The sequence below is a fragment of the Spermophilus citellus genome, assembly GCF_964194105.1.
Source record: "Spermophilus citellus genome assembly, chromosome: 8".
Lineage (NCBI taxonomy): Eukaryota > Metazoa > Chordata > Mammalia > Rodentia > Sciuridae > Spermophilus > Spermophilus citellus.
In genome coordinates, this window is record NC_138189.1 from 35,630,816 (window position 1) to 35,650,869 (window position 20,054).

Here is a 20,054-nt window from a genome sequence, read left to right on the forward strand (position 1 = left end):
AATCTTACTGTTTGGTTTTGTTCTGTGGGGTTTTGTTTTGTTTTTTTATGATCATATGCTGCCCAGAACATCTGTGAACAATAGTGATTTAAAATGTAAAGATTAGTACCTTTACTGAGAAGTTTTAACAAAATGGGTTAATGACTAGTCTCTGTATCATAGTAATAATGAGCTCCATTTGAGAAACAGCCTTATTCAAGAGTAGGATAGTCACCTGGGACATTTGTACCTCAATCCTTCACCTATAAATGAGGGTAAAAATCCTTGACTTTGGGAAGAATTAAATGAAATAACATATGCACATTGTTTTCCTCAGTTGTCCCCATCTCTCTCTCTCTCTCTCTCTCTCTCTCTCTCTCTCTCTCTCTCTCTCTCTCTCTCTCTCTTCTTCCCCCACCGGCTCTCTCTCCTTTGTGAAGTCTCAGCTATGTTGCCCAGGCTAGTCTTGAACTCATAGGCTCAAATGATCCTTCAGCCTTGACCTGCCGAGTACTAGAACTACAAGAGTGTGCCACCCCACTTGATTCTCATTATTCATAGCAGTTATGTTCTATAAAATTCAACCAAATTAGTGCATACTGAACAACTCACTGATACTAGAAGAAATACAGAATTAGGTTCCTATTAGCCTCTGGTCATCGAATTTTTTTTCAACTGATCAATAGGTTACCTTGACCGTTTCTACTTAAAGTGTATATTGTTGATTTATTAACTTTGAACTCATTGCCAACAGCACCATAACCCACACCTGCACAAGCCTTCTTGCACTTGGGACACTAGACAGCACTTGCACTCTTTTTGTGGAAGGCCACTTCATCATGAAATCATATGCACACAAGAACACACAAATGCAAAATATGTGGTGCTACTTAAGCTATGAAAGAAACACTTGCTTAAAGTGTGAAAGCTGAATAAAGAATTAATGCAATGTTTTATTCAGCTTCAGCTGGGAACATGAGAGTCAGGTGACTCCGATATTTTACCACTCTGCACATAGCTGCAAATGACTGAAATAATGCATTAAATATTGATTTGAGGATTAATAATATAGTTTAGCTAAGCATATGATATTTGTGAAGATGAAATCCTGGAATAAGGAGCAACTGTACAGTGTTATAGTTAAGAGCCTGGAATTAACAGATCAGCTTCATACCTTGCAACACACCTCATCTTGGGCAAGTGATTTGTCTTTTTGTGTGTTTGTTCGTTGAATCTCAGTTTTATCACCTGTGAAATAAAAGTAACAATAGCTATAATTTCTTTGATTTGTAGTGTTAAATGTGAAACTTCATTAAAGTGCTTACCTGGTAATATTAAATGATCAAACATATAAGTTACCAATGTGATGAGGACTAAAAAAATAGTTAAAAAGTCACCTGTAATCATAAACACAATTTTTTATTAACACCTCTCAAAATGCCTTTCTAAGAGGAAGGATTATTTGACTAAATAATTTAGCATTTTTTTCTTGCGTAGGGGGAAGAACAAACTTTAATGGAATATATAGTGTTATATTCTAATATAAAAATGTCTTTGACAGAGTATTATAAATCAATAGCCTCATTTTTTATAGTCTTAACTAAAGTATGCTGGTGCTAAATTTTAAATGAGGCCTTGTGCTAGAATTTCAATTAATACAAATGGAATAGAAAGTTGAACTGTTAGTACTGATTTTATTTGCTTTGATTAAACAAGGAAAAATGAGCTCATGTCTCTAAGGGTCTGATCTCAATGCCGAAAGGTAAGTTCACAGAAACATAGTCACATGAACACAAATTTCATTTCTTTTTTATATACTCTAAATGGTTTCTATTTTAAATAAATCTTAGCTTTTGCCAGAAATCCTAATAAGCCATCCAACTGTATAACATATGTGATGCCCTCCAAAAAGAGAGAAAACCCACGTTATTAGCAACAAACCCAAGAATTACTGCTCAAAAACAAAGCCTCCTTAATTCATTGAGATCTCTGAATTATGTCTTGCTTTATTTCAATTAGGTATATTCACCATTCAAAAATCTACCAGAGAGTGCAAAACACAATAATGAATGATGAAATGTTATTAAACCAGAAAGAAAATGAGGGGGAGGCTTTTTTCTCATGTTCTACATTGTGATTATAGACTGCTAGGTAGAAGTGAAATGAGACTTTTCAGGTTGAATATAGTTCAATTAAAAATATTACCAAAATGAGTTAGGTAACAATATACTCAATAGCTGTTCATAACATAACAATATGCTCAATAGTTTATAAACATTTCTGGCTGAGAATCTTAAAAAACAAAACAGCCAATCAGAACTAAAGAAAGATTTTCCCCAGAGGAATACCTAAAATGTACACATTTTTTTTAACTAAGTCAGTATATTTAAGAATGTACTAGAGGTAAATGAACTTCATTTATCTCTTTTCTAAAAGGGTGAAGAACATTCACTTTTAAATTGTATACAACTGATTTTTTTAACCAAGCTTTTGAAAATTATAAATAATAATTTAAGTAATCTGAGGGAAGTCAACAATATATTTATATTTATTTAGATTTAGATTTATATAGATTTTTATTTATACAGATCTTTGGAGTTTCTTTCCCCTTTTATAGACATTGACTGAAATGGTTTTGCCAGAAAGTGCTACTTAGAAAAAATAAACTTATAATGTTATTTAGCCTTTTTAGACTGATAAGTACTTTGTGAATTTTTAGTAAACTGATACATATATACTACAAAGACCAGTGCAAAGTTTGCACAATTCATTGATATGAATAAGCAGGTTAAAGGGTGAATGAACTGCAAGGCAAATCAAGTATAAGAGTAAGAAATAAGACATCCTTCTCTTCTGTGATGTTTGAGGGTACTATTTGGAGAAATGATTATCTTCTTCCATAAGCCTATAGCCTAAAGCAAAGGAATATCATCATTCAGGTCAACAAGTGTCCTATATTACCACAACCTCTATTCCTGCATATTTCACAGTTCATTATGCTCCATAAACATATCATGGGGATTCATCTCAATCACATTACAAAAACATTCAAAGACTGGAAGTGATTTACGTTTCAAAGATCCATCGGTCACATCACTTGACTTTACTAGAAATATACAATTATGGCTGATAACGCCATCTAACACACCATGATCCAGAGTTTCAATCTGACACCCTTTGGTGCTTATCTTTGGCATCGTCCAGAAGCTGCATCTGATGCCAAGCTTGATCATGCAGAGAATGTAGATTTAAAGAGCCATTTTCATTTATAACAAACAGACCCAGCTGGGAACACAGCTGTTAGATGGGAAAGAAAAGCAAAATTTCCTGCTACCTGGGAAGGCCTAATTATAAAACCACCCAGACAAGCTTTTAAATTCCATAAGTGAACTAGCCTAACATCAATGTGGATGTAACTTAAAGAGAGAAAAATGGCAAAATCATCTGAATCACATATTACAGAAGAAACAAGTATTCCACAAATTCCTGAAACCTATAGGTCTTAATTGAAGTTGCCTTTGATTTTCACATAGTTCCCTGGTTTCTTTATATGCAGACTTAAAATCTATAACCCAGACAAAGAAATGTGAATTATAGTAATTTTTGTACTTTTGTACCAATATTTTTCATTAAAGGAAAATAAGAAAAGAAAGTAAATATTAAAAACAAGTCCAAAATTTTGAATATAACAATAAATTTTCTTGTAATAGTGAAAGGAGATAAATAAATTTACATGTAAAGTCGCTGAAGCATTTCTCAATATTTTAGCAGGTTATGACATACAATTTCATTTTTATTATGGTATGTTATTCATGGTTGTCCTTTAAAAGTAATTTTGAACTTGAACTTGTAAAATGAAATGATCTCTGATCTACATGATTTTACCCTATATCTTAGCTGCCCGATATCTTTTCATTGTGCATTATAAACCTCTCTATACACTAATCCTGGAACCTACAGTCTGCGGAGGGTCTAAAGTAAGCAAGAACTGCATAGTATTTTATTCCCCCCCCCGCCATGGAAGGTCTCTTTTAAATAGTTTTATTAAAACTCTGAAACACATCTACTATTCATAAAAGAGATGGACATTTTAAGTATTTTTCCAGATTCTAAAGGGTTCAACCCCTTGGTTTCTGAGTATAGCACCAGTACATCATGCGATAGATATTTCACAAACATTAATTAATTTTGATTTTGGAATCTTTTCATCTTATATTTATCCCATTCTAGGTCATCAGTAAAGATTCATCTAACCTATAACTAAGCCCTTTCAGCAACTATGATGACTAAATTAAAAAAAATCATTTTTCAAGTAAGGTAGTTGGTAGGCTCTACAATTAAATATACATATTAAATTTGCTATTAGATTATTCCTCTGAAGTAATTTGTTCTTGGGTTTTTTGTAGTAGGTTTTGATACCTTTTTAAGATGAAGAGTCCCTAAACTAGGGGTTAATTTTAGAATTTTATGGTGAAAAATAGACTTCATGTGTTAATCAATTAAGTAGCATATTGTCCAAAATAGTGGAAGAACACACATGGATTCATCTCACAATGGCACCCACAGATTTTATGCAGCGTACTAAAAGATCACAGAATACTAAGTCACCACCAGCAATGAAAAGTTTAAGGACCAACCATTCTTAGGAGTAACATCAATAAATATGGTGGAGTAAGACATTTCAAAAGTTGTCTCTCCATAAAACCAATGAAATAACTGGCAAGAAATTATCACAATCAACTTTTTCAGAACTCTGGAAATTATTCAAAGGCTTGCAACAGAGACTGCAGAACATTTAAGGAAGAATAGCAGCTGAGTCTTGGAAAAACAGTGAGCTTTGTGTCATTTTCACATAACCCTAATGCTATCCCCTTCCCTTACTCAACAGCATTGAACAACCTTAAAAACAACAGCCAGTATTCCTAGTACCAGATGGAGCAGAACTGAAATGATACACTTTCAAGTCTCATTCCCAAAAAGGAGTCATTATTTCCCCCACCTGGTGCTTCCCTGGAAGATTTCACTGAAAAAGTCGTGTCTTCATTTGACCTCAGTTGAACTTATCTTGTGCTAATTTTTTAAACATCAATGTTGCCTGACACAACAAATAACAGTTGGAAGACTAATCAAAACTTTTTAAAATTTTTTTTAGTTGTAGTTGGACATAATATCTTTATTTATTTTTATGTGCTGCTGAGGATTGAACCCAGTGCCTCACACATGCAAGGTGGGTGCTCTACCACTGAGCTGCAGCCCCAGCCCCTAATCAAAACATTTAAAAGGAAAAGCTGCAAAATGAGAGGTCCATGAGGCTTTAAAATGTTTCAGTATATTCCTGGGAATCTGGAAGATTGATTTCATATGTGGGGTATGCATGTTCAGAAAAGACCCAGAAAAGTCCTTAAACTTTCACCTCTGATTAGCTTTGTGGCTCTACAAGCAGGAAACGCAGACTAAGGGATTGACTGATAGGAGTGTAGAAGCCTGGGAGAAACAAACACGCAGAGCAACTAGGAAAAACAATGGCAGATGTGTCAGTTACAGATATTCAAAGACATCTCTGTCCCATCATTAGCTGACTCCGATCTAATCGTCTAGTAACCCTACAAAACTTTGTAGAGACTTCAGTGGCAGCATACCACCAGATAGCGAATTCACAGAAATGGTTCATGAAGGTCACTAAACAAACAACCAAAATAAGCAGAAGCAACAACCACAACAAAAATCCTGGGGAGAGGGTGAATCTTACCATTTAAGATGCCAAATTATATTATTTGAAATGTTCAGATTTCAACAAAAATTTACAAAACATACAATAAAATGAGCCTTACCCATAATATGTAGTACAAGACAAAACAATTGTAGAAATCATATCTGATGAACCCCAGATCTTGAGAATTATTAAACAAACATTTAAAAATAGCTATTTAAAATAGTTCAAATAATAGTTCAAATATTTTAAATAGTTCAGATAAAAGTCAATGTGCCAATAATTTATATCAATTATCAAAGCTCTAAAGTAAATGGTGTTGGAAAACTAAATCAAAATATTACAATAATATCTAAATAAAAAAAGAATTATTAAAAGATAAAAATAATTTAAAAAGGAATCAAATATAATTTCTAGAATTGAAAAGTACAACAAATAGAAAGAAAAAATAACTTATAGGAGATAAACAGCAGATTTCACTAAGCAGAAAAAATTCAGCAAACTGTATAGGCCAAATGATATCACATAATTTGAGGAATGGAAAGATTAAAACAATGAATAAAAATATACTGAACTTCAGAGAATCATAAGACACTAAAATCATATGCACCAAGATACAAGTAATAGGAGTTCTAGAATGAAAGTAGAGAAATAAAAGTTATTTTATATAAATATAATATAGTATAAATACATTTTTGCACATTTTTATACTTAATTATTTGATTTATTTTGTGGACCTGTATTAAACAGTTATATAATGCAATAATTATAAATCTAAGTTCATGGTAATACAATGCCTAAGCATATAATTGGTGAAAATTAAAGCATTTAAACAAAAGAAAAATATGCAGTTATATAGAAAAAGAGTTTTGTGTATTATTTAAGGTGCTATTGATCAAGAATAGATTATTGCAAATAAAGAGATTAATAATAATTCCCAAGGCAACCACTACAGGAGTAATTTTTAAAATGTACTGAATGAAATGGCAAAGCAATTAAATTGGAGGAGCAGGAAATATTAAACACACACAAAAAGTATTGAAAGAATTAAGAAAAAAAAATTATAAGACAAATAGCCCTATGTAGTAAAAAGCAAAAATAAATTTTGGCATACCAGTAATTCCATTTAGCATAAATGGATTAAACTGCCCAATTAAAAGTCACAGATTGGCAGAATGAGAGAAAAGAACATATTAGGGTCCACTTACAGACCAAAGACACAAAAATATTAAAATTAAAATGATGGATAAAGACATTCTATGCCTATAATAATCAAAACAAAACTGAAATGGCTATACAAATATCATACAAAACAGATAGAAGTCATTTGTGTAAATAAAGAATATTTGATAACGATAAAAGTCAATGTGCCAAGAATTTATATCAATTATCAACGTACATACACCTAACAGAGTCCCAAAGTACATTATATTATTCAGGGTTCTCTAAAGGAACAGAGTCAACAGGAAGTATAATTAATTATAAAAGTGAGACTTTTTAGGTTTGCTTATGTGACCAGAAGCTGGATAGTACACAATGGCCATCTGCAGGCTGGAGAGCTGGAAGAACCAGATGCTGTGCATTCCCAAGAGGCTGAAGCCCCAGAACAAGAAGGATCAACATGCTACCCTGGTCCCAGATGGAAGGCTTCTGAAGAATTCACTTTAGAAGAGTGAAGAAGAAAGAGTCCAGTATCCTAGGATTGTGCAGTAATCAAGAACCCCTTGCAGATGAATGGAGCTTGCATCTGCTGTTGTGTCCCTGTTCTTCCAACTTTTATTTCAACCAAGCCATCATCCTATTGGACAGTGCTGCCCACACTTGGGGAGGGTCTCCATTTCAGTTGGCTATTCCACATGCTAATCATTCCTAGACACACCCAAAAGACTCCTAATGCTTGGCATCTCTTAATCCAATCCTGTTGACAATTAACCTTTACATATATGAAACAAAACCTGAAAGAATTGAAGGGAGGAATAAAAATCTTAACAATATTAGTTGGAGACTTTAATGCTCCCCTTTCAAAAATAAATGGAACAATGAAAGAGAAAATCAGCATCAAAATAGAAGCTTTGAACAACACTACAAACCAACCAGACTTAACAAGCCCATAATGAATATGCCACCCAACAATGACAGAATTCACAGTCTTTTTAAGCGCTCACTAAATATTTTTCCAGTAGCCAAAATGTGAAAATTACCTGAATATTTAACAACCGGTGAAGGAATTAACAGAATGTGATGTACACATACAGTGGAAGATTAGTCCACCATAAAAGGGAATGAAATACTGACACATGCAACAACATAGATACATCTTGAAAATCTTATGCTTAGTGAAAGAAGCCAGATAGTGGAATATCTTATTTATATGAAATGTATAGAATAATCAAGTCCACAGATGCAGCAATAGATTAATAGTCACAAGAGGAAGAGAGAGGGATAAATGGCTGGTGATTGCTAATGGGTACAAGATCTCTTTTTGTAATGGTTAATGTGTTCTAGAAATAGTTGTTCTGGTTATGCAATGTATGGATACACTAAAAATCACTGACCAGTATGTTTTAAAGGTATGGATCTTATGCTATGTGCATGATCTCTCTTTTCCATCCTTTTTAAAATTATTAGTGTTCTAGAACTGATTTTTTTTCTAGAACTTGTCATTTAAAATTTGACTCAAAAGTATCACAGTAAATATGTGTTAACTCATGTTAAAAGACTTGTTAGATTCTGATTGTAAACCAGATAGCTTTAGAAAAGGGTAATTGTAGTCACCCACTAGGAGCTCCAGAATGTCTACCACCTAAAATAAGTCAATATTGTCTAAAATGTTTGTTGAAGTAAATGTGAGGCTATAACTTAACAGAGAACCATAGAATATTAAAGATATTAGGATTATAACCATACGAAAAATGATCCTTAAGATTCAAAATTTTATCATATTGAATATATTTATTCATTTATATGATATTGAACTTATAAGGCTAAATGTGTGTTTTCCCCTTTGAGCTTTTTAGAGAATAAAACAGGGAAGCAGTACAGTATATGGGAAACGCTAAGAATAACTAAGTATTTAAGTACTAGTCCTATAATCTTAAGTAATTCATTTAACCTCTCTTAGCGTCAGATTCTCTATAAAGAAGTTTGTCTCTCTGGGGTTGTGGCTCAGTGGTAGAGTACTTGCCTACAATGTGTAAGGCACTGGGTTCATATCCTAGCATCACATTAAAAAAAAAACTAAATAAATAAAGTAAAGGTATTGTGTCTATCTACAGCTAAAAATATTAGAAGAAGAAGAAGAAGAAGAAGAAGAAGAAGAAGAAGAAGAAGAAGAAGAAGAAGAAGAAGAAGTCGTCTGTCTCAAGTTTTGAGTTAGAATCAAATAAGAAAATATTTGTTAAAGTACTTTGTCAAATGAATAATTTTTAAAACTTTATTTCATCATATTTGTAGGTTATTTATAGTTAACATTTATGTCACAATGAAGGGATTAGAATACTACTTTTATAAATAAAAAAAACAAAGTGTAACTCCAGGACTTTATGTGTTTTTAATATGACAAAGAAGTATCATTCTGGTCTTGACTATAGATGTAAATACTCAATTTTATATCCTTTTTAGCCCTTTCTGTTTTTGGAATTAAGGACTATTACCACCTTAGCTTCTATTGCTGGAAACTAGAAACAGTTGTTACACATAAAGATTTATAAATCCTTTATTCCTAAAGAATTTTTAATTATATATAAACAATCTCAGGATTTCCCATATAATTCTTTTTTTTTTTTTTTGAGAGGAGGGAGGGAGGGAGGTAGAGAGAGAGAGAGAGAGAATTTTTTTTTAATATTTATTTTTTAGTTCTCGGCAGACACAACATCTTTGTTGGTATGTGGTGCTGAGGATCGAACCCGGGCCGCACGCATGCCAGGCAAGCGCGCTACCGCTTGAGCCACATCCCCAGCCCTTCCCATATAATTCTAACCTCAATCAGAGAAAACAAAATCATTGAGGCCAAATAACAATAGATTAAATAATAGGAGTTCAGGAAGGGAAAAATAACTATGGATGAAAAATTCTAAAGCCATATCTAAGAATTTCAATTGATTTTCCTTTCTGTTTTAGAAACAAAGAGGAGGGAAAATAGCAGGAAAAAGAAGAAAAATATTCACTGATCTACTGAAATGGTTAGATTATAGGAAGATTTAGAACACTGCTATAGTTAGTATCTATTTCAAAATGTTCAAAGAAATCTAGAAAACAGGCTCCTATGGCTACAAGATACCCACTAACTTGGGTTTTTCTCTTTTAGAATTGCTACTGATTCTCTTCCATTCTATAATTCAGCCAGTATCATTGATTATCAGCTTTGTCCTGTGACAAATTGGCTTCACATGTTTTGGCTCTTTCTATACAAGAACCCTAGGAAAACCTAGAAGTAGAGCCAGAAAATCACCTTTGTTGGCAGAGACAGTCATGGTTCTCACAGCAAATGAGCAAAGGTCAGGGTGGGGAGTTAGAAAAGTCCCTATTTTACTGCTGTTTAGTAGTTTGTGATCTTAGTCAAGTTGCTCCATCTAAGTCTCAAATTTCTCACCTACAAAATATAGATAGAATCTACTTCATAAGATTTTTGTAAGATGAATATAATAATACATGTGGACTTTTTAGCCCAAATCTTTTTCACTTAATAAGTGGTCAAGGATTGCTTTGTAACTTTTATTACCACTATTATAGAAAGGGGAGGTAAATGTAAAATAGAGAAAATAAACTATGGGAGCCATTTTACTGATCAGGACTGATTTGCTAATTTTTAAAAGCTTCTTTCATTTATTCAAAATAAAAGTAAATAGAATTATGAAATGATTCATGATTTACTATTTGTACTACATAAGTGGATGCTGCTATTTGAATGGCTTGCAAATTGTTTTTGAAGTTTCTAAAATTCATCTAGTGTCTAAATAACATATACCTATATGAGCTGGATGCTCATCCTACCAATTCCCTCAGGTAAACTGCTAACTAAGTTTGGGACAAACTGTCCTGGGACTTTGTAGTTTGGCTCAGGCCCACAATGCAATGCTCTGTAATGTTTTCCAGAATTAAATGCTTGAGTTTCCAGAATATAAACATCCCTGAAATCACCAAACTCATTCATATGCATAAAACTTCCAATTATCATTGGAGTTTTGAGGGGGTGGAGTGAGTGGGATATTTGGAGATCAAATAAAAATAAGAGATTAGATTGTGAGTGTGTTGTATTTTTTTTCTTACACTTACACTGGACACCTAATCGTGAAACAAGTCAGCTAGGGTTGAAGGGGGCTCCAGATACTCTGAGGGGCTCAAGAAGAACTGAGCATGCTCCCCATTGTATTTATATGCCTCTGTGCTCACCACCTGAGCTGATGAAGGAGATTTTAAATTGACCTGTTGACATTGTTAAGTTGCAGGAAGATTAAGAATGTAGTTATAGAAACTTCCTCAAAATATGCCAAGACATCTAGAAAGCAGACTTCCATGGCAGCAAAATTCCCACCAACTGAGCCATAAGTAGTCTATCACTTCTTTTCCTGCCAAAATCAGCCAGCACCATGAATTGCCTGGTGAGCTAATGAGTTCCTGACTCCCTAATCCAGTGACTCTCAAAATGAGGTCCTTGGCCTGTGTATAAGTGTGACCTGTGAAGTTGTTAGAAATGCAGATTCTCTAGCCCCACAGATCCAGGTGTTTGCTCTGTCCTAACAAACCCTCTATGTGATTCTGTTGCACTCGTGAGTTTGGGAACCACAGATATAACATGCAATAACGATGGGGATAATATGAGGAATTGTGGAGAATGTCCAGAAAGGGTTCCACAACAGGTTCCTAAGAACTTCATTTGCAAAATGTATGACAAAGAAGTAAAACTTGCAATGGAAATTTATGAGAAAGTTGGGGGAAATTATAAAGCCATGCATAGCATAAGGACATTCTTAAAGAGGACAACACATGAAATTGCAATCCCATGAGATAGAAATTGCTTACTAAGGTTGTAGCTGTCTTTTTTAAGTACACTCTATAAAGTTCACACATTGACAAAATCACCTATGAATACATGTCTTAGAATGTGATGTGTTTAATTGCTGGAATCTCATTTACAAATGAGAGTAATGTGCTTGAATTATTAATTGAAGAAATCAGTAAGTTATATTTTTTATTGATACAAGTTGATGTCTTTAATAGTGAAAATAAATTCTAGAAGAATTTCTTCCGAGGTTTGGCCTTTCTAGAAACAATAGAACAGATTCCAGACAAAAATAAGATCTGGGAAGGAAGTGAGAAAGGCAAAGAAATTCAAAGGTAGTGAAGGGAAATTAACTGGAGTCAAAATCTGAAAAAAAAAACAATGTAATAAAAAGAAAAAGAAAAAAATAAACACAGGCTCATACCAGCAAAATAGAAAACATTATTTCTTATCACATAGTACAAATCCAAATCTTCAAATCCCACATCTTAACAATATAATAAAGTGAATGCAAATACATGCTTGATCATAATGAATCTTTTCTAATAATTCTAAGAGGATGACATGGGAAACTAACAGGTATTTAAGGCTGAGAGATACAGATAAATTTTTTTTGTTGTTGTTTCCTTTTTTCTTGTGCTGGGTATGGAGCTTCTTCAAGCTATACTATACTCTGTATCCCTCTCCCTAGAAAATTTAAGATGTTACCTTTCAAAGTGCCCAGAAACATGAAAAGATGACCAAAACTCAAATCTGCTGACTATTCTCTGCTTCTTTTTTCTACTTCATGAAGAATTAGATACCATAGACAAAATACATATGAATTATATCACTATTGATACTGAAGTCCTTGATAAGAAACAACAACGTATGAGAGATTTTGCTCTTCTTTTCAAATGTAGAGTGTGAATGTGGAAGAGATTTTGATAAAAGGCAATTATATCAATAATATGATGGTGGAAAGCCACATTTTTACCTACATCTCAATTTTGTCCAGTGGATTCCAAAGATATGTAGAGGTGGGAAGAAAATTCCCAAGAAACAAAAGTCTGTAATAAAAATACATACATGTAAGTATACAAAAATGTCAATATTGGTAGTGACCAAAAAAAAAAAGAAACTTAAAAGAAAACAGGGGAAAGAAATAGAGCTTCAGATGTCTTTATTTTACATTTTTTAAATTTATTTTTTAGTCCAAAGAGATACTTAATCACTGAACCAAATCCCCATCCTCCCCCATCCCCCCCAATTTTTTGAGACAGGGTCTTGCTAAGTTTCTTAGTGCCTTGCTAGATTACTGAGGCTGGCTTTGAACTTGCAATCTTCCTGCCTCTGCCTCCCCAGCCACTGGGATTACAGGTATGCACAACCACACCCAGCTGGATGTCTTTATTTATAGTGATTGTTAACAACAACAACAAAAAGTAATAACCCAGGTCTCACAAAAATCCCCAGGTGGTGGAACACAAGACTGGGCAAGGGAAATGGAAAGATATATCTATTTAAAAGCAGCATCATGTGATATGGAATTATGTGCCAAGGAGATACTTGTATAAAAATTCTCAAAACAGTGTACACATGAAGTAGAGAGCAGGTGGATGACAGTGGAAGAGATATGACATCAATATAGTACTGGTCAGGACCATCTAATCAAAGTTAGTCTGGGATGATGGTTCCTTGCCTAATACAGAGAACAAAACTGGAGCAGAAATTATTAGTGGTTGGGGACTTCAATTATCTAGACATCTATTGGATGTTTCACTTAGCCAAGAGAAGAGCAGCAGCAGATTAAATGTCGCTTAAAAAAAGATGTCATTTCAGAGGAGACACAATTGTATAGTTTCAAGTATAGAAAAGATATTCATGAGTCTTGTATTCAATCCCCTACCCAAACTTAAATCCAGGAAAACTGAGACCTGAGAGATTGTTGCAGAGTTGATTATATGTGAGACAGAAATATGATACAAGTTGCATCTCATTTATTAACCCTGTTACTGATTGCTTGTGTACCTCCAAAATTAACAATGCTATAGTTTGAGCATATCCACTGAGAGGCCATGTGTTGGAGCCCTAATTCTTCAACAGCAGGGTAGGGAGGTGGAGCCTAGTAGAGGAGTTTGGGTCATGGAGTAGAGCCCTCATGGATGAATTAATGCCTTTCTCATAGCAACAGGTTACCTATCTCTGGGGTTTGGTCTCTTTTTCTCATGTACTTGCTTGCCCTTCTATTTTCTCCATGAGTTGGATCAGCAGGAGGACCTTACCAGAAGCTGGACAGCTGTGGGTGCCATACTTTTTGACTTCTCAATCTCTAGTACCATGCCCCAAAATAAACCTATTCACTTTATAAATTACCCATTCTCAAGTATTTTGTTATAACTACATAAAATAAACTAAGACAATTATGTTGAAACCTAATTCTCAAAGTAGTTGTATTTAGCAATGGCACCTTTTAGAGATAATTAGGTTCTGAGTGTGAAGTCTTCTTGATAGAATTGGTACCCTTAAAAAGAGACATAGGAACAGCTTGGGGCATGTCTCAGTGGTAGAGTGATTGCCTAAAGAACAATATCTTGGTTTCCATTACTAGCATGGAAAAAAGACAAAAAGAAAGAGAGAAATGAGAGAGATGGTCTGCCTACCATGTGAGAATATATCAAGAAGCTTTTCTCTGCAACCAGAAGAGCCCTTACCAAAAACTTAATCAGCCAGGAACTTTATTATGGACTTCCCAAGCCTTCAGAATTGTGAGAAATAAATGTCTGTCTATGGCATTTTTATTACTGCTGCCCAAATTGAGACATTCTTTGAATATTTATGGAATATCTTCTATGTGTCATATACTGTTCTAAGCACTTGATTACATTTATAAAGAAACACAAAAATCTCTGCATACAAGAATTCAGATCAGCTGGACATGGTGGCGCACATCTGTAATCCCAGTGGCTCGAGAGACTGAAGCAGGAGAATGGCAAATTCAAAATCAGCCTTAGCAATGGTGAGGTACTAAGCAACTCAGTAAGACCCTATCTTAAATAAAATACAAAATAGGGCTGGGGATGTGGCTCAGTGGTTGAGTGCCCTTGAGTTCAAACTCCAGCATCAAAATAAATAAATAAATAGATAGATAGATAGATAGATAGATAGATAGATAGATAGATAATGCAGAGCAAATTCTTCTGTGTTAGATGGGGAAATCAGACAATGAAAAACAATAATAGGTCAATTATCTAATAAAGCACAATTAAATACTGTAGTCACTGGCCACATGTAGCAAATTAAATTAATTAAAACTGAAAATTTAGTTTTATAGTCACACTACTATATTTTAATTGTTCACCACTCACAGGTTTCCAGTAGCTATCCAGTAGAGTAGAGCTAATTTGTTAAAGATAGCTTGTGGAATATTTTCTTTAAAAAAATGATTTCACCATATTGGTTATTTGTGGCTGTATAGTAAATTATCTCAAAATTTGGCAGTTGAAAATGATGCACAATTATCATCTCACAAAGTTTCTGAAGATCACAAATCTGGGAGTAATTTCTTGGGTGGTTCTGGCTCAGGGTTTCTCAAGAGGGTGACATTCATGAAGATCAAGTCATGTGGTCAGCCCAAGTCATTTGAAGCTTACTCACATGGCTAGTGGCAGGAGATTTTGTTATCTCACAAAGCAAACCTCTGCATTGGACTGCTTACAGCAGTCCAGTTGATATGGAGAGGATTCCAATATCAACTTGCATCATCCAAGGCAAATAAGACAGAGAGAGAGAGAAAGAGAGAGAGAGAGACAGACAGACAGACCATAGTTTTTTAATAACTTAATCTTATAAGTGACATCCCATTACCTCAGCCACATTTTATTCACCAAAGAGTCACTGAATTGAACCACACTCCAGGAAGGGTATGAAATTCCCTCTCTTGAGAACAGGAACATTAAAAGGTGTGTGGACTGTTCTCTGACTACCCCACTCAGGGTAAGGACTGGGATTCCCAGGTCCAGGGGCTTATGAGGGAGGACGAAGCAGTGTGAGGTGGTAGTCAGAGGAGATCTGGTTGACAGATGGGACTTGAGCAAAGACTTGAAGAAATTCAAGAGATTAACACCCAGGATCCTTTCAACTATTGCGCATCATTTACTGAGAAAGTCACAAATAGGTGGGTTCCAAAGCACTTCTCTGGATTCAGAACCAATTTGTGACAACTGGGCAGAAAGATGTCTTGCTGCTGGTTTTGAATTCCTAATATCATAGAAAGGGACTACTAGACATGGAAACATGGATTGCATAAAGTTCAAAAAGATGATGACTTTTTTGCCTAAGACTGAAAGTAATTAAAAATTATTACTAAAATTGACACTGGATTTCAAAATATTTTTCTGAAGTTTAGAAATTTTTCATTATTAACATTAAAAATAATTATGACTAAAGATGGAGGAATAATGGATTTTTACTGAAGATTATTCTTTTATTTATGTATTTATTTATCTTTTAAGGAAGAATTTAATGGTAGTTCCCTATCATTTTGTGTATGTGAGGCAAAAACCTACTTGGTGTTTTTGGAGAAGTCCTATGTGTAGCAAAGAAAAAAAAGTCAAATAGTTTCAACTATGAGATGTTTCATTGTCTTGTTATTCAGGTTTATCTATATTTCAACATCTACATCTATCTGTTTATCTCTATCTTTCAAACTACAAACTTAGATGTTTCTTTACCAGAAAGGTTATCTACTATGTTTATTATTGGCCATAGTTTGGTGTCCCCCAAAAGCTCCTGTTAATTTAGGAATGTTCAGAGGTACAATGATTGCATTATGAGAACTGTGTCCTAATCAGTCCTTCATAGTTTGAGAGGACTAACTGGGTACTAACTACAGGCAGGTGGGGCACGACTGGAGGTAGTGGATCACTGGGAGCCCTGGAAGGGTTATTCTTCTAGAAGCTCTTTCCTTCCTCCCTCTGTTTCCTGACCCTGCCATCAACTGAGCAGTTTCCATTGACTGGTCCTCCCCCGCAAAGTGATGCCTCATCATAACCCAGAGCAATAGAACTTGCCATCTATGGACAGGGATCTCTAAAACTATGAGCCTCAAATAAACTTTCCTTTCATTAAGTTGTTCTTGTTGGGGAATTTAGTAACAAGAACAAAAAGAGCTAACTGAAATATCTCAGGAAATAATGTTTTCTTGTTGAAGCATGTGCTCAAAGAAGATAGAGAAGACCCAAGAAGCAGTGAAAGAGGAGTATGACCGTCATGTCTCTTGAAGAATGTTTAGAAAAAAAAGGTAGGTCTTGATGCAGCATAATCAGAATTGGAAAGTCAAGTAATCCAGACGCAGAAAATGTTCTCTTTTATACATATGTATTCTAAGATAAGAAGTCAGAGTACCTTGTCTTCCCAGAAGGGAAGGGATGATCCATTGTCAGTTGTCTTCGAAGGGGATTAATCCAGAAGCAGAGAATGAGATAGGACTTGAGAATGGAATTTTTGCTTTTGTTTTTCTGCTACTAAGGTCCAGTTCAACCTCATCTTCCATCTGTGGGGATACTGGATTAATCTCAGGGGCAGTAGAGCATTGACCCCTACCATGTGGAGATGGCAGACAGTAGGTTCCCGAAGGGGTTTTTAGGCCTAGCTACTCTAAGAAAAACAAGCTTGTATTAGAAATCAAAACCTATTTTTAGTCTTACATTCATTAACTCTGTTTTAAGGGAAAATAAACCCATCTAAAAGATAAGGCTGCCCAAAGTTTCTTTATTGGAAATATTACTGAGAGCAGGTGTTGTTTGGAGGGCAAGAGACAAAGCTATGAAAACAGACCAGGTTTCTGCCTTTCTTAGAAGGGAAGACAGAAAGTAATAATATAAATAAATTTATAAACAATATGAGAGCTGACAGCAATGAGTGCTATAGTGCTAGGAAGAATGGTAAATTTGAAGTATGACATGAAGTGTGCTACATTCAGGGAGGGTGGTGCTCTTGGTTTGAGGAAACCCAAAGAAAGAACTAACCAAGCTGCAGGGATATCAGAGGGGAAAGTATTCCATGCAACTAGAAGAGCATTTTTGAAGGTCCTGAAGAAAGTACTTGGGTGGCATGCAGAGGAAGCCCAGGTGATAAGGTATAGGAGCAAAGGAGAGGAGTAGGGAAAGGGCTGGAGAGGCAACTCAGAGATTTCATTACATAGGGCCCCTGAGGCCTAAGGTGGACTGAAATTCATTCTATGTGAAGGAATGCCATTGGGGAGGTTCAAACATGGGCGTAAGATCTGAACATACATTGTCAAAGAAGACCAAAGCTTATGTGTGCTGTGAGGAGAATACAGGGTGCAAGGACAAGCATGAAAGTAGGGAGACCAGTCGTTCTGTGGATAACCAGTCCTATCCTAAGATTCAGAAGCAGAGACAGAGGAAGAGAACAGTCCTGTCCATGTGCTGAGTTTTCAGCAGGAGTAACATATGGGAACCTCAAATGGATAACTGAGCTTTTCAGACCATCCTACAGCAGCAGGCTAGCAAGAGCTGGAGACCAGAGTGAAAAGTACAGGGGATTTGTCCTAAAGCATATTACAGAGAGATTTCTGAGAAATGCTTAAAGACAATGAGAAGACACATTCAAGGAGGAGCACAAATTTGGAAACATGGCTTTAGGGGTTCATGTCTTTGTAACTTGGGTATGAAAATGGACTACAATTTAGAAGTCGTAGGCTGGTATGGTTGGGGGCAGTTTTAAAAAGTACAAAGCAATGGAGAAATAATTCAGAAAATATGTTCATAGTTCTATTTAGTTAGAAAAGCTAGTTCATTGGATCACATTGTCCCAGGGGGTGGTCTAAAATGAGTATAAAGGGTCATTTAAAAATGGAAGAAGTAGTTTACATAAACAATAAATGTAAAAGGAGGAACCTTGGCACTGTAAACATCCCCAAATCTTGACAGAGTGGAACAGATGATAAAGAGAGAAAACTAAAAGGCTGTCTCAAAAAGTCAGCTATGAATCAGACCTGTCAATCCCCAACACATCTCCCCTCTAGAGGCCCCACGCACTGTGGGTGCAATTCCATTAATAACACTGATCCTTTGTCTTGGGGCTTTCTCTTAACACTGGAGTTTGTTCTGCCTAGGAACAGAGCAAGCCAGAAGAAGTTCTGGGGAATTATCACCTCCTCTTACTCTCTGAGAACAGCGGTCAAGCAAAGGGCTGGTGAGACTTGGTAGGTGAATACTTCAAATCCCTTACTCCATGGGGGAAAACTAAGAGATATTCCTTCTGCTTGGTTACTCAAAGTTCCCCAGCAGATGAAGATCCAGTGGCCCACCGTGCTAATGACCTTTTATTAGCTTTCTTCTGTCTGTCTTACCCTGTCTCACCTCTCTATCACCAGTGTTTTCCAGAATTTTACCCAAAATAATCTATTTATGTTCCAGTTCTTAAGTTCTACTTCTGGTCAAAGCAAATGAAGACAACCAGGGTTGTTATAATGTGCATAGGTCAGAATACCATAGAATGAAAGTGGATAGAGATAAATGTGAAATTGTGTCTTTATTTTTAAAAATGAAATGACAAGAGAGTAAGGTGTGAACAACTTTATTAACAACTTGTGCCACAAAAGCATGTAACTTGTATAAATTTTACATCATTCCCATAACAAATGATCACAAATCTAATAGCTGAAAACAACACAAATGTATTTTTTATATTTATGGAATCTAAAATGGAACCACAGAGCTGGTTTTTTTTTTTTAATTTCTGGGGTGGAATTTGTTTCCTTTCCTTTTGCAGCTGCTATAGGGTCCCCTATTCCTCTTTTTGTATCACTTTGATCTCTAGATCCACCATTGTATTTTCTTCCCTGAACTCTGATTTTTCCCCTTTCTTATTGTAAGAACTATCATGATTACATTAGGCTAAACCCTATAGTCCAGGATAATCTTCCCACTTTAAGATGTTTAACTCAATCACATCGGTAAAGTTTCTTTTGCTTGTAATGTAATATATTCACAGTGTCTTGGAATTAGGATGCAGGCATGTTTGGGAGGGTCATGGTGAGAATGACCATTGGCATCTTATATAACTATAAATTTGACAAAATTGAGTGTAATATGGCTACTTAAAATGATCATACTCATAGAAATTAATAACTCTGTTTTAAGACCTATGATTTCTCATATAACTACATTTTTTTCTTATAAAACAAGGTTCATTCTTTTTTTTATGATGACTCCTCTCTTAGGAAGTTTGCCATTAGTCAAGTCATTGATGGATGATCTCAGGGCTCCACACTACTCTCTCCTGACTCTGCCTCCTCCTTGCTCTGTAGGGTGGTTGATCTTTGTGGTCCTGCATGTTACTATTAGGGAAATGACA

At 35.1% G+C, this 20,054-nt stretch overlaps 1 long non-coding RNA gene across 1 annotated transcript in view; it reads right to left on the bottom strand.

Moving 5' to 3' along the window:
* The window catches only part of LOC308654808, a 58,528-nt gene that overhangs the window by 29,991 nt on the left and 8,483 nt on the right, over positions 1 to 20,054 (bottom strand). The window contains exon 3 of the long non-coding RNA XR_014023322.1: positions 1,154 to 1,227. This is a non-coding gene — a long non-coding RNA (uncharacterized lncRNA). The remainder of the gene's footprint in view (positions 1 to 1,153; positions 1,228 to 20,054) is intronic.